The 13,656-nt window shown below is 45.1% G+C and overlaps 1 long non-coding RNA gene across 1 annotated transcript; it reads right to left on the bottom strand.

The window, feature by feature from the left end:
* Positions 1 to 955: 955 nt before the first annotated feature.
* On the bottom strand, positions 956 to 9,101 carry LOC115091533. The gene is made up of 3 exons (XR_003856757.1): positions 8,966 to 9,101; positions 7,819 to 8,172; positions 956 to 1,115 (listed from the first exon to the last, which is right to left on the bottom strand). It is a non-coding gene; the product is annotated as an uncharacterized LOC115091533 (long non-coding RNA).
* Positions 9,102 to 13,656: the final 4,555 nt, after the last annotated feature.

Below are 13,656 nucleotides of genomic sequence, written 5' to 3' on the forward strand. Positions count from 1 at the left end.
TGTTCTTACTATCTGAAAAAGTAAATAACCATTCTCCTTTAACTTGCTCCACACCACACATAATTTTATAAACCTCTTTCATATCCTCTTTCAGCTGTTCTTCCCCATGCTGAAGAATTCTTGTCTGTTTAGTGTTCTTTGTTTCATCCTCTTAATCATTTTTGTTGCCCATCTATGTGCTTTATTCTATAGATTGTGTAGCCTTTGCTGAGTCACAGGGATGATAGAGTACTTTGCATTCTCTTAGCCTTTTCAATTAAACTGATTATATTTTCTCTATGGAAAAGAGGAATTCCAGCAGTCCTGACTCTGAGATTGGTAAGCAATAGCATGAATAGGACTTAATCAATCTCTTATTCAAATGGGATTTGTGCAGTCCAATGCAGAATAGCTCAATTCAAGAAGAATGGAAGTGAATTTGCTCTACTGACCAAGTTATTGTTACATTCAAAACATGTTTAGCAGTAAAAATAGCATTATTAATCCTCCAATAACAATTATGAGAAAGTTAGAAACAGTGTGTAATGCTAAAAAGCAATACCGAAACGCTATTCATCCCTTACTTATTTTATAACTGGTTAGAATCAAGACCAACATGTTTTTCAAATAGACAGTTCTAAAGAATATTTTCTACTTTAATTAAATCAAAGGAATTTTATGCAGTTTTTCAGATATTCAGATAGGCCCATCTGTCTATTAAATTGTTTTCTTTCACCCATACAAACTAGCTTTAACAATTTATTATGCCTTTACCTTTAACATGTTGACAGGAATAACAGACAACATTTATATAGAATGCCTAGGCATATTATATATGCTCCTCTTAACCAGAATACATTTGCCTGATTGTACTATATAAGCTCATTCAAGATGAATGACCTAGGAGATAAGAAAATCATTCCTAATAGCAACTGAGGAAAAACTGGCTTACACGGCCATAAATTTGAAAAGAAAGCATGTTTATTATTGTAAGCCAGCTAACAAACTATAAAATTATAGTAACTCATTAATTTTACATAATCCTGAGACAGTATTCATGTCTCATCTCCCCAAGATCTGTGCTGCCAAAGATAATTCCAGTTCATTATGTATAAATCTGAAGATCACGGTTGACACTAGAATGAAGAATTAGTTTTGTCATTAATACTGTAGCTCAGTAACAATGGAAACATAAGAATAATATATAACCACATTATAGTCTGTGAATTAGTCAGTGTCTGTTAGATTAGAACTACTCTGATTAAGTAAAATAAATAAGAGGCATTTGTAACCTCTATGTCTAGGAGCCATAGGAATTGGAAAAGTGATTATTTTTCATGGTTTGTTTAGGTGTTTGCATGCATACTTGAAGTTTCTGTTTATAAAATACAAGTAGCAACTATTTAAATGGATCCAGTCAGCTAGATCAAAGTCTTTGAACTTTGACCAAGATAACCAACAACATGTATCCATCTAAATTTCATTAGGTGAGTAATTTAGCTGGTCAGATTCTATATGAGATGAGAGAGACTAATGCCAATTTCAGAGCTAGTTGCACAACTTGTCTGGCCAAATCTAGGTGATGCAATATCTAATCTAACTCTTATCTAGCATTTCTCTATACATTAAACCATATATATATATATATTAGGGATGTGAATCGAGCTTCTGACGATTGAAAATATCGTACGATATTTTCAAAATTGTCAGAAATCGGGGGCTCCCCGAAACTGATAGGAAAACCCCACAAAATTGTTTGTGGGGGTTCTCTTATTTTGAGGGAGGGCGGGAAAAACGGCACACAAAAAATAACCCCTAAACCCACTCCGACCCTTTAAAACTAATCCCTTAGCTTCCCGCACCCTCCTAACCCCCCTAAAAAAACTTTTTACAGGTACCTGGTGGTCCAGTGGGGTCCCGGGAGTGATCTCCTGCTCTCGGGCCGTCGGCTGCCACTAATCAAAATGGCGCCGATGGCCTTTGCCCTTACCATGTGACAGGGTATCCGTGCCATTGGCTGTCCCCTGTCACATGGTAGGTGCACTGGATGGCCTGATTAGTGGCAGCCGAAGGCCCGAGAGCGGGAGATCGCTCCCGGGACCCCCAATGGACCACCAGGTACCTGTAAAAAGTTTTTTGGGGGGGGGTCGGGAGGGTGGGGGAAGCTAAGGGATTAGTTTTAAAGGGTCGGGTGGGTTTTTTGTTTATCAGCTAGGGCACAGCCGATTAAAAAAAACCTGATCGGGTGGACAAAAAAAACCCCACAATGTGAATTGGACCCGGAATCAGAACCGATTCACATCTCATATATATATATATATATATATATATATATATATATATATATATATATAGTTATGCCTCACCGCCCGCACTGCCCGGCACTGCCACTCTTCTGGATCCCTGATCACGTCTTCAGCGAGTCACTCTTCGCCCCTGCGCCAGCCAGCCACTCGTAACTCCCCAGGTCCTGGCCTAAGCAGGCCCTGTCTCTGCTTGGCTTCAGGGTTCCCCTTAGAAGGAGTGGGTGGTGAAACCACCCCCAATCAAAAGACAGTGCAAAGACACAGTTTTCAAGGCAATTCAAATGTTCTTTGCCTTTACTTCTTCACTCCCACCTCCACCATTTCTTGGAAACTCAGTGCCTGAACATCCAGTTCAGTATCCAGGCACTCCCGCTCCCTAATGACTGGTGCTTGACCAGTGTTACTATTAAGTCAAAAACCCTCTTTTAAGCATTTAAAGCCCAACATGCTCTTTAAAGCCCTTCATCCCAACCTTCCTTTAAAGTATCATTTGTAACTATCTCCCTTCCTGGCTACTCGGTATCCATGGCTGAGCTGGAGGATTCCTCTCCCCCCAGAACCTATCTCTATCCCTTCCACCTCCTGTCCCGAGGAGCTAGCCTTTTCTGGTCATTGCCATCATGCCGGCACACCTCCTTCCTGCAACTCCATTGATTCAGCTGTGTCTGACTTGTTATCCTTTAACTCTGACACCTGTTTCCTCTCTTGCTCTACCCACGGGTGAGGTGGTGGTTCTAAGAACCTGGGAGTTGTAGTTTTCACTGTCTTCCACAACGCCCTCTGCTGTCTGTCTCTGGTATTATCTGACTTCATCCTATGGTGCCGGGGCTGTTCCTGACCCTGGCAGTGCTGCACTGCATCACTATATATATATATATATATATATATATATATATATCCATCCAGGACTTTGATCCCTCACCTTCTTTACAGTTAAAAACTGTCCAATGGCCTAATTACATCCCCTCTCCCAAATCCTTTTTACATTTTTTACATTCTTATCCAGGGGGAAACATCCCAGTCCCTTTTTCATATTTTTTTAAATCACTGTGCAGCACATCATTCAGATTCTGCCATGGCTCTCCCTCCCCCATCCCCACACATCCATACCTACTAATACCTTTTTTGGTAAAAATAAAACCCCAGGTTATCCCCACTTCCATCTCTCATTCCCCTGACCCCCATTCACTCTACCTCATTCATTTTAAATAAATGAAAAGGATTGGAAAGGAGGTGATTGGGAAACTTGTTGGACAGTGATTTAAAAAATGTAAATGGGATTGAAAGGAAGTAGGGGATCAGGATTGCTGGACAAGGAGGAAAAGAACATTTTGAAACCATGTGAGCTGTTTTGCTTACATTCAAATGTGAAACAGAACGGATGGATAGGGTTGGGATAATGATGGGGGGGGAGGGGCAAGAACCTGGGAGTTTTAGTTTTCACTGTCTTCTGCAACGCTCTCTGCTGTTTGTCTCTGGTATTATCTGACTTCATCCTATGGTGCCAGGGCTGTTCCTGACCCTGGCAGTGCTGCACAGCATCACACACCCCCCCCCCCTTTTTAAAAACCCTGGAACTCCTTGACCCAAGAGTTCCAGTATCCTCCCCCAACCGGGAAAGAAAGTCAGTGTTGACATGGTCCTTGCCAGCCCTATGTCGAACCTCAAAACGGTATGTCTGTAGAGCGAGATACCACCTGGTTAGACGTGCATTAGACTCCTTCATAACGTTAAGCTACTTCAAAGGCACATGGTCAGTGCTCTGCTAGATATCTTAGCGACTCTATAGCCCTGCTAGATAATATCTTAGTGACTCTATAGCACACTTAACCACCAGACATTCTTTTGCAATGGTGGCATATTTCTCCTCATGCGGGTGCAGCCTTCGGCTGAGGTACAGCACGGGTTGTTCCTCACACTGGTCGACTTGGGAGAGTACTGCCCCCAACCCCTTCCCAGAGGCATCTGTTTGTAGTACAAAGGGCAGCGTAAAGTCGACGGCCTTTAATACTGGATCTCAGCATAAGGCCTGCTTAAGGCGTTCAAACCCTTCTGTTGCTAGCAGGGCCCACCATAGCTTGTTTGGTGCCCCTTTTCTTAGCATGTCATTGAGGGGACTGGCTAGGTCAGCAAAGCAGGGTATGAATCATCTATAGTACCCCACCAAACCCAAAAAGGCTCATAGTTGCTTCTGAGTCTCGGGCTGGGAGTAGTCCCTGATACACTGAATCTTATCAATTAGGGTATAGACCACCCCTTTTCCCACTAGGTGCCCCAGGTATTTGATTTCTCGTTGAGCCATCCGACATTTCGCTGGGTTAGCTGTCAACCCCGCCTCTCTTAGCGACTGTAGTACGGCCTTAACTTTTACCAAGTGAGACTCCCAATCTGTGGAATAGACTATAACGTTATCTATATAGGCAGCCGCATAGTCTATGTGGGCGCAATACGATGTTCAGAAGGCGATGGCAGCTGGCCAAACAGCATGCAAACGAACTGATATAAGCCTGCTGGGGTGGCAAATGCCATTTTTTCACGGGATTTTTTCCTCCAACGGGATTTGCCAATACCCCTTTGTCAGGTCTAAAGTGGTCAAATAGTGGGCCGTCCCTAGTCTCTCCACCAATTCGTCCACTCGGGGCATAGGGTAAGCATCAAAGCTAGAAATAGTATTCACCAACCTAAAGTCTATGCAAAAGCGTAGGGTCCCATCTAGCTTTGGCACTAGGACTATGGGGCTACACCAGGCACTACTGGATTCTTCAATGACACCTAATTGCAGCATCTCTTCCACTTGTCTCATGACCTCGGCCTGCATTGCCTCTGGCAATCAATAGGGCCTCCTCCTAACCACCTTCCCCGGCGGAGTTATTATGGTTTGAGTGATTAATGTCGTCCACCCTGGCAGTGGGGAAAACGCATCTCCTGCTTGCCTGACCACCCTTTCTATCTGTGCTCTCTGTAACGGAGTTAACTCAGCTCCTATCTTTACCCCTTCCTTTTGACCCAGTTCCCGTACCTGGGGGCCCAGATCCATCTCTTCTTCATGTACCGTGCCTGCAGTCATGCCCTCTCTCTCTCTCTATCCAGGGTTTGAGCAGGTTTACATGATAGACTTGTGGTCGCTTGAGACCCACCTTAACTTGATAATTTAGGGGTCCTAAGTGCTTTAATATCTTCCCCAGTCCTTTCCATTTGGCTAAAAGCTTATTAGGAGATGTAGGCACTAGTATCAGGACCTGGTCTCCTTCCTGAAATTCCCATTCTCTAGCACCTTGGTCATAATACTGCTTCTGACATGCCTGAGCCTGCCTCAGATTCTCACGGGCTATTCCCAAAGCAGTTTCGGCATGCTGCCTCAAGCCCCCAGCATAACTTATTATATCTTGGGGATCCTCCTCCACCCCGCTCCACTGCTCCCGGATGACGTCTAGCAAACCCCGAGGCTGTCGCCCAAAAACTAGTTCAAAGGGGGGAAAACCTGTGGAGGCTTGGGGTACCTCCCGTGAGGCAAACAAAAAGGGGATAAGTTGGTCCCAATCTCCAGAATCCTTCTCTAAGCAAATGCACATCATGGCCTTTAATGTTTGGTTATAGCGTTCTACTAGGCCAGCTGTCTGGGGATGATATGCAGTGGTGCATATATGCCTGATGCCCAACTGGGCCCATAAACCCGCCAAATCCCAGGACATAAAATTATTTCCTCTATCCGTCAGTATTTCTAGGAGAAAACCAAACTGACAGAAGATCTTAATCAGCTCTGGGGCGACCACCCTTGCTCCCGTGGACCTCAAGGAGATAGCCCAAGGAAATCTCGTGGCATAGTCCAGAACCACTAAGATGTACTGGTGGCCCCTCTTACTCTTTTCTAATGGTCCGATTATGTCGACAGCTACGCGGTCCATGGGTTCCTGAACTACCGGCAAGGGTACCAGGGGTGCTCTGGAGGGTACTCTTGGCGAGACTAGTTGGCAGTTAGGGCAGGAGCTACAAAACTTCTTGACCATGCTATATATTCCTGGCCAAAAGAATCTCCTCTTGACCCTGGCCAAAGTGTTATGCATGCCCAAATGTCCTGCCAGGGGATGATCATGCACCAAGGACAGGACCTCTTTCTGGAAGCGGATATGCACCAGCAGCTGTTTACAGGGTCCCTGACCAGCTAGCCCCTCCTCTACCCTATAGAGCAGACCTTTCTGGACCATGAAATAAGGATACAACACAGTTCCTTTATTGGTGATCTGTTGACTGGACAGTTTAGCTTGTTCCCAAGCTGCCTTCAGAGCCGAATCCTTGCCCTTCTCTTCCTTAAACTCAGGAAACTGGTCTAACAGGGTCCCCACTATTTGGCTAGTGTGCCCTTCCTCTTCTCCTTCACATAGGTCCACCTGTCCCCGTTTTTCCCTCTTTCTCTCGGCACGAGGTTTGCGACTTACCCCAAGATTCTCCACTACTCTTCCTTCATCAAAGGGAAAGATTTCCCCAATTACCTGCTCAGAGTCCGAGGTGACCTGCGCTTGGGCCTGAGCCCTGGTGGTTATAAAAGTTTGTTTATCTCTAAGTACCTCGGCGAGGTGCTTCCACTCTTACCCTAATATGAGGGGAACAGGTAATCCCTCAGCCAGGGCCACTTCTACCCAAATCCTCATACTGTCCCCACTGAATGATAACCTCATGCACTGGGTGCTCAACTACTTTGCCATGCACACATCGTATCAGTGCCTCCCCCTTTCGGGTCTGTGGGGATTTTACCCCTACCGTGTGAGTGGTCTTCCCAGAAATCAGCAACTGATTAGTGCCTGTATCTATGAGGGCTTGCACCGGGTGCCTATTGACCCTAACCCATTGGAAATATGGATTTTGCCCCCTAGATGCCTCTCCCCCTCCTAGCTTAGGGGGTTGAGCATACCCCACGGCCAGGTGAGGACACTCCCTCTGGAAATGTCCTCCTTCCCCACAATGAAAGCACTTAAGCGGCCCGGGTTTCCTAGGGGGCTCCCAGCTCCATCCCTTCCTTTCCTGGGAACGGCCATCTCTTTCTGCCATCTGGGGTTTGTCGTCTGAGGTTACGGGAGCTGCCTGGCTCTCCTTTTTACTCAGACCCACCCCCCTTTGCCCTTTCCCTCTTGCAGAGGTTAAGCTGCCTTCCAGGGTAGCTTCGGCCTCTAAATATCTTTCTGTGATCACCATGGCCCTCTCGAGCCCCGTCGCCCCTTGGTGGACCACCCAATTCCTCATCGGGGAAGGTAGCGCCTCTATATAACACTCCAATACAATCATCTCTATTATTTTTGTTATAGTCTTACCCTCGGGCTCTAGCCACCTATACGCCAGGTCTTTTAAGTGCTGGGCTAGTGCTCAGGGCCTGTCTCTGGGCTGAAAGCACGTCTCCCTGAATTGATGGTGATACCAGTCGTGTGTTATGCCTAACCTGTCCAAAATGGCAGCTTTCAACACTGCATAGTTCACTGCCTGCTCTGGAGACAAAGCCCGGTAGGCAGCCTGGGCTGCACCGGTTAAACACGGTACTAACCTGGCAGTCCACTGTTCTCGGGGCCAGCCTGCCACACTGGCTACCTGTTCAAAAGTAATAAGAAAGGCCTCTGGGTCATCCCCAGGCCCCATCCTTTCCAAATGATGTTTAGTGCGGATTCCATCCGGCCAAGTCCAGCAGCACTCATAATCGGCTGTGGGGTACCTGAGGGTCCTACGGTATGTTGGGCCACCCACAGCTGTGAGACCTTTCGCTGCTCCTCCAGAAGCTGAAGTAAAGGGTGCTGTTGCTGTTGCTGGTGTTCTATCATCTGAAGCATTAGCTGCTGCACCGCTTCCTGCTGCTTCTGCATCTGTGCGGCCATCCACTTCAACACGTCATCTGACGCCATCCCTGCAAGAAAACAGCGAGACAGGACCCAAGTGTGGCCACTAAACACCTGACCCCTCCTGTCCGAATTGCCTCCTTATCCTGGATACCCTCACCCCGTAGCTCTGGCTACTGCCTCCTCTTCAGCTTGGCCTCTCCCACCGACTCGAGCTGGCAATCCTATATAGGCAGTCTTATCTACTTTTACCTTCACCTGGTCAGTAAATGCCCTGATATCTTTTTTTCCTCAGCCGGGCTCCTCTGGACGGCGAATTCCAAAGATCCTACTGCTGCTACCATATGTTATGCCTCACCACCCGCACTGCCCGGCACTGCCACTCTTCTGGATCCCTGATCACGTCTTCAGCGAGTCACTCTTCGCCCCTGCGCCAGCCAGCCACTCGTAACTCCCCAGGTCCTGGCCTAAGCAGGCCCTGTCTCTGCTTGGCTTCAGGGTTCCCCTTAGAAGGAGCGGGTGGTGAAACCACCCCCAATCAAAAGACAGTGCAAAGACACAGTTTTCAAGGCAATTCAAATGTTCATTGCCTTTACTTCTTCACTCCCACCTCCACCAGTTCTTGGAAACTCAGTGCCTGAACATCCAGTTCAGTATCCAGTCACTCCCGCTCCCTAATGACTGGTGCTTGACCAGTGTTACTATTAAGTCAAAAAACCTCTTTTAAGCATTTAAAGCCCAACATGCTCTTTAAAGCCCTTCATCCCAACCTTCCTTTAAGGTATCATTTGTAACTTTCTCCCTTCCTGGCTACTCAGTATCCATGGCTGAGCTGGAGGATTCCTCTCTCCCAGAACCTACCTCCATCCCTTCCTCCTCCTGTCCCGAGGAACTAGCCTTTTCTGGCCATTGTCACCATGCCTGCACGGCTCCTTCCTCCAACTCCATCGATTCAGCTGTATCTGACTCGTTATCCTTTAACTCTGACACCTGTTTCCACTCTTGCTCTACCCATGGGTCAGGTGGGGGTTCTAAGAACCTGGGAGTTGTAGTTTTCACTGTCTTCCACAACGCCCTCTGCTGTCTGTCTCTGGTATTATCTGACTTCATCCTATGGTGCCGGGGCTGTTCCTGACCCTGGCAGTGCTGCACTGCATCACTATATATATATATATATATATATATATATATATATATATATATATATATATATATATATATATATATATATATATCCAGGACTTTGATCCCTCACCTTCTTTACAGTTAAAAACTGTCCGATGGCCTAATTACACCCCCTCTCCCAAATCCTTTTTACATTTTTTTATATTCTTATCCAGGGGGAAACATCCCAGTCCCTTTTTCATATTTTTTTAAATCACTGTGCAGCACATCATTCAGATTCTGCCATGGCTCTCCCTCCCCCATCCCCACACATCCATACCTACTAATACCTGTTTTGGTCAAAATAAAACCCCAGGTTATTCCCACTTCCATCTCTCATTCCCCTGACCCCCATTCACTCTACCTCATTCATTTTAAATAAATGAAAAGGATTGGAAAGGAGGTGATTGGGAAACTAGTTGGACAGTGATTTAAAAAATGTAAATGGGATTGAAAGGAAGTGGGGGATCAGGATTGCTGGACAAGGAGGAAAAGAACAGTTTGAAACCATGTGAGCTGTTTTGCTTACATTCAAATGTGAAACAGGAGGGATGGATAGGGTTGGGATAAAGATTGGGGGGGGGCATTTTTATCATTTCAATAGGGAGCAGAAAAGGGTAAAAAAGGGAAGAAGTGAGATAGGAAGTCATCACAAGTTTATGGGGAGGGGGTGGTTTTAATACATGTAATATAGCCAGTTAGCACTGATTTTCAGCACTAACTGGCTAAGTTTATGTGGGGAATCCCCCAAACTATATCTAGAAGGTTATATGTTCTTAGTAGGGAACTAAGTGAAATTTTGAACAGTTATATTAAGGCATATATTGAGCATTTTTAACCCCTGCTGAATATTTGCCTAAAGATAACTCGTCAGTGAATCATTCAGTATCTAGTCCTTATTTGGTAATATGTACAGTAATTTTCAGAAGTTTATAAAATTCACACTTCCCGTATTTTTCGCTCCATAAGACGCACCTGACTATAAGACGCACCTAGGATTCAGAGGGGGAAAAAAAAAAAAAAAAATTGTGCTAAACCGGCTCTGCGTCTGGGCGTCTTATGGAGCAAATTAGGGGAGTGCATAGTTTTTTTTTTCTCCCCATTTTGTTTTCGGGTCTGGGGAGGGCCATTTCGGTCCACTCCCCAGATCAGAAAACTTTTCTTTCTCTGGGAACCCCTCCCCCCAAAAAAAAAACCCCCATCCCAACCCTTTAAATTAACAACCCCCACCCTCCTGACCCCCCCAAGACCTGCCAACTTAATTTTCTACAACCCCCACCCTCCTGACCCCCCCAAGACCTGCCGACTTAATTTACTACAACCCCCCACCCTCCTGACCCCCCCAAGACCTGCCAAACGTCCCTGGTGGTCCAGCGGGGGTCCGGGAACGATCTCCTGGGTGTGGGCCGATTCACTTTTAAGAGAGGCACCAATCTGCGGGACCGGCTGGTTCACACAGCGAGTCAGTTTAGTGATTTACGGTCGGGCATACAAGGCCAGCACGCCCCTTGTGGTCACTGCTCTATGTGCCGACATACGGAACTGTCCACAGAATTTATACATCCCAAGACTGGACGGGTGTTTAAACTTTTGTCAAAAACTGATTGCACTACCAGAGGAGTGATTTATGTGGTGAAATGTCCTTGCCCCTTGTTATACGTGGGTAAAACCTCACGTATGATAAAGACAAGGATTATTGAACACTGCTGTAACATCAGATCCTCTAGAATTGATGAGCCCCTCGTCTCACATTGGCTTCAGGCTGGCCATCCCATCAGTGCCCTGTCCTTCCTGGTCCTGGAGGTGGTCTCATGCCCCCGGCGGGGGGGAGATTTCGCCGGGATACTAGGTCGAAAGGAGCAATGGTGGATTTTCACTTTGGATACGGTTCTCCCCAATGGTCTCAATAAGGAGATAGAATGGTATCTATTCTATTAATTGATGATTAATTCTATATGTGTGGTGCTGTATGTGTGCCTGCTGTTTACAGCATCTCGCGAGAGTTGTTCTTCTTTCGCGCCTTTTTGCCTTTTAAATGGCTGTCACTGCTAGAGGGCGCTTGCGCTCCTGCATTGAATCACTAAGGTATGTACTTACCATGTTATATTTGTTTATTTGCAGCCTTACCTGTTCCATTCCTGATAAATATTGTTCTATTGTAGATTATACTATGCCGTGGTCCCTCCTGATGCAGTTAACACGAAACATGGACCGTGTCGGGGGGCATATTTAGAAAATTGCTTCTGTTCACGAAAAGGAGTTGCCTGATTGAATGAATTTTGATTACCAGAATATACAATAAATATACTTCTGAACTGTGAATGGAACTTTATCTTTCTGCTTGCACTTGTTGCTCAGTGGACTTGCTTATGTGCAAGGTTTGCCTCTGTTGACTTTTAGATTTCAAATACCCCAATATTGACCGGGTAAATGTAACATCAGGTCTTGCTAGAGACATAAAGTTCCTGGATGGAATAAATAACTGCTTCATGAAGCAATTGGTTCAGGAACCAACAAGAGAGGGAGCAATTTTAGATTTAATTATTAGTGGAATACAGGATTTGGTGCGAGAGTTAACGGTGGTGGGGCCACTTGGCAATAGTAATCATTACATGATCTAATTTGAAATAATGACTGAAAGGGAGACAATATGTAAATCTATAGCTCTAACACTAAATTATCAAAAGGGAAACTGATAAAATGAGGAAAATAGAAAACTGAAAGGTGCAACTGCAAAGCTTAAAAATGTTCAATAGGCAAGAACATTTTTTAAAAATACAATCTTAAAAGTGCAGTCCAGATGTATTCCATGCATTTAGAAAGGTGGAAGGAAGGCAAAACAATTACCAGCATGGTTAAAAGGTGCAGTGTAAAAGGCTATTTTATCCAAAAAAAATCATCCTTACAGAATTTGAAGAAGGATCCATCTGAAGAAAATAGGAAAAAGCATAAGCATTGTCAAGTTTAATGTAAATGATAAGGTAGGCTAAGAAAGAATTTGAAATAAAGTTGGCGGTAAAGGTAGAAACTCATAATAATTTTTTTTTAAATATATCCAAAGCAAGAAACCTATGTAGTCTCCACTGACTGTGTTTCCGGGGTATCCTCCTATAGGGTTAGTGTCCACTCTTCCTCTGGCTGGCTCTTCTCAACCAATTGGCTCTCAGTGGAAGGGTGCTCATCTGAAATGTCCAGGAACATGAATTCTGGTGTGGAAAGTGAGTCTGAATCTCCTTCCAAACCATCTTCCACATTCTGAGTGGTCACATTGTGTGATGGTGCGGCTGCAGGAAAGGATACGATGGTCAATAATTAGTTATGTTGATCACCCAAGCACCAAAAAAAGAAATAAACAATGTAAACATGGTAGTCAGTTCAAAAACTGTACCTTCCAGTCATCCTGAGTTGCACCTGTCGTATGTGGACACCTGTCGTATGTGGACACCCCTGTCAACTCTGTGCCTTTGGGCACAGAGTTGACAGGATCAGCTCCTCCAGGGGAGTCTATATCAGAGTGCAAGCAGGTTCACCACCTGTCCTTTTCCATGAAGCCAGAATTTTGCTCACCTTCCATTTAACCTCCCTGTGGATGTCATGCCAGCGGTGCTGAATCTGCTTGACATCACGTATCTTGAACCCCTGGAGACTGACCTCTCGTGCAATCCATGCCCAGATTTGCTTCTTGGTCAATGTGAAAGACTTGGATTTAAAGAGCACCCTGTAGTTCTCACAGACACTCTGGCACAGCTGCTCCTTCTCTGCATCAGAGAAGCGCACATCACGTAATCACTTTTATGGAAGCTGGAGACCACTGGGGCCTGCCAGCTCTTCCTGGGCAGTTGCCTGCCTGTCGTCCTGAGGCAACTTTCATTTTCCTTCACTGAGCTGTCTGTCCACTTGGCCATCAGCATTGTGATCATTGTTCTCCATTTCACTTGCTTGCTGCTAAAACAGAGACAGGGAACAAAAGTATTGTACACCTGTTATTGGCGATTTAAAAAAGAGCAATGTTACATGAGAAAACAGATAAGACAGACAGGAAAACTGACTACAGACTATCATAAGAACAGCAAAAATACAAGCCTCCTAGAGAGTATGAACAGAGATAAAAATTCCTCCCATACAGCATGGACAGAGAGAAAACAGCCTCCCATAGGGCATGGACAGATAGAGAAAGAGACTATCATAGGGCTTTTGGAAATTGCTAAAATAGTATGTTACAGTTACATTTACCTTTGAAAATTAACTACAAAGACTTTAGATAGAGCCACAGAACCCAAAATATAATCCACTAGATATCACTGTTCTTTCATTCTATGCTTATACTTAATAACCGTTGTTGAAAAATAATTTTAATCTATATTTTAAAGTATTTATGTCTCAGTGAT

The sequence above is a fragment of the Rhinatrema bivittatum genome, chromosome 5 (assembly GCF_901001135.1).
Source record: "Rhinatrema bivittatum chromosome 5, aRhiBiv1.1, whole genome shotgun sequence".
NCBI lineage: Eukaryota > Metazoa > Chordata > Amphibia > Gymnophiona > Rhinatrematidae > Rhinatrema > Rhinatrema bivittatum.